The sequence below is a fragment of the Brassica oleracea genome, chromosome C8, assembly GCF_000695525.1.
Source record: "Brassica oleracea var. oleracea cultivar TO1000 chromosome C8, BOL, whole genome shotgun sequence".
Lineage (NCBI taxonomy): Eukaryota > Viridiplantae > Streptophyta > Magnoliopsida > Brassicales > Brassicaceae > Brassica > Brassica oleracea.
In genome coordinates this window covers 26,719,709-26,721,925 of record NC_027755.1, presented here as the reverse complement: position 1 = coordinate 26,721,925, position 2,217 = coordinate 26,719,709, and positions in this window count along the sequence as shown.

Here is a 2,217-nt window from a genome sequence, read left to right as displayed (position 1 = left end):
GTTTAAATCGAGTTTGAGTTTGGTGATGAGCTAGTAATTAGCATAATGCTAGTTATCTTGCTATCTTTTACCGCTGCGTATTTCTGATATTGCTTATTGTTATTAAATTTTGTTGTTAGGTGAACCTCTCGCTTTAGATTGTTTGGGGTGGGATAGCGAGGGGTTGTATTTGTTAGTGGGGGATTGTAACTCGCTGAGTAATGCTAGATTACTCACTCCTCACTCGTTGTTGTTTTCAGGTGACCAGTAGTGAGCTTGTAGAAAGCGCGGGAGGCTAGGCTGGCTGGTGTAGATTTGCATCTTTTTGCTTAAGACGCTTTCAGACTATAAGTATGTACTTTCGCTTTCTTGGCATGCCACCACTTGTATAATATTTTGTGTATTATAAACCAGATATTATATAAGATAAATAAAGCGAATGTTTTGTGAAACTGCCTTGTTGTTCTGATATTAGCTTGTACGAGCTAACACAACGTCAGATTGGAGTACGGGTTGAGAAGCCTTAGGCTTTGGTCTGACAGGACGTGTTAGTGGGCGGCCTGGCCTAGTTACGAATTGCACTTTTCGTGACCTTAGCCAGATCGGCCGTTAACCCGTCATGTAGCACTCCCGATCCTTGGTAGACGGTCGGCCGTCGGTCATGTTCTTGTTTGATTGTTGGCCGGTGGTTTGACCTATGCCTAGAACGGTTCGGGGGCGTTACAAGTAGGGTCTTCCCAAGTTCTTGATTCTGTTGAAGATGATGAAGCTTGGAGCCTTGGTGATTTCTTCGGAGAACGAGGCCGGAACCGTGTTCTGAACTTGTGCTTCAAAGAGGATGCAGGATTTGTCAAGGAATTCTGGATGCTTCAATGGGCATTTGAACATTTTTTCATTTGAAGTTCCCGGACTAGGTGCAGGGCCCTGAGGAAAGGGTGAGCTCTCGGGATCCTTTTAATCTCTTTGGGTTCCTATATCCGATAAGAGGAGAGGTGCCATTAAGGATTCTTCGAGATTCGCTCCCTCGCATAGTGTTTTTCCTCGTGGCACGTGGGAGTTTCCTAGGGTTTTCACCCTTTCTTTCCCTTTTGCCGCCCACCAAATCTTTCACTTTCCTTCTTCCTCCTTCTCTCAAAGATTCTTTGGCAATTCTGGCGATTCCTACCCTCAATCTCGGATTTCTCCATTTTACGCAGGTAGCTCCTTATTTCTCTCTTTCTTCTTCATAAATATTTTCCTTAGATCTCCCTCTCGGCTTCTAGGATGAAAGGTAAACCGAGTCATCCACTAGGCTCATCTTTGATGGGTACTAGGGTTCGAAACAAAAACAAGGCTGCGCCTGAACCCCTCGGATCTACGGATTCCTCAGATCCTTCTCTGGACTTGATGGTGGAAGTTGAGTGTCCGAAGCCAACCAATAACAAGCATGCTTTGTCTCAAAGATTATCTTTCTGGATTTTTCTGACTTTTGATTGTTCTGGCCAAGACACTCTATGATAAAGTTAGGTAAGTTAGTTTTTGTTATTGATCGCCTTTTAGCTCTGGACCTTTATTGAGTTAGTGTTACTTTGATTTTTTTCTCTGTGATTATGGAGGTTTTATGTTTAGATTATGTGCTATGCTTTAGTTTTGTTGATATTAAAATAAATATATAATTGTAAATAAAATAATAGAAAATAGTAAAAATAATAAAATAACGAAGTTTATGTTATTTTTAGTTGTGAACAATAAAATACATTTATATTATTTTACTTATTTGTTTATTCATTTTCCAATTTTGTGAACAATAAAATAAATGATCAAACTTCAAATGATGATGGCTAGTGATATCTTATGTATTTGCATAGTATTAGCAATCATTTTAGTTCTCAATTTGTCCATTTAGATGCATTTAGAGTAGATTTAGATGCATTACATATACATTTGTCTCTATTAGGTGATGGAGATGTTATTTGGTGAGTTTGGAACCTTTGGAGATGGTTTAGAGACAAGAATGGTGATTTTGGTTCACAAGACGAGGTCCCAACTGTCCCAGCGGCCAACTGCAGTGGCCAAGCCAAACCGCTGGGAAAATGCACACGCCCCTGCCCCATATGTACTTGTTGCAGCGGCCAAATGACATGTCGAAAGCCAGCTGCGACACTTAGAAAAATCTGCACTTCTGTTTTTACCAACTTTTTACCCAAATTATCTTGGGTCAACCCAAGCTTGTTGGGTCGACCCAGCTCGTTTTTAGAC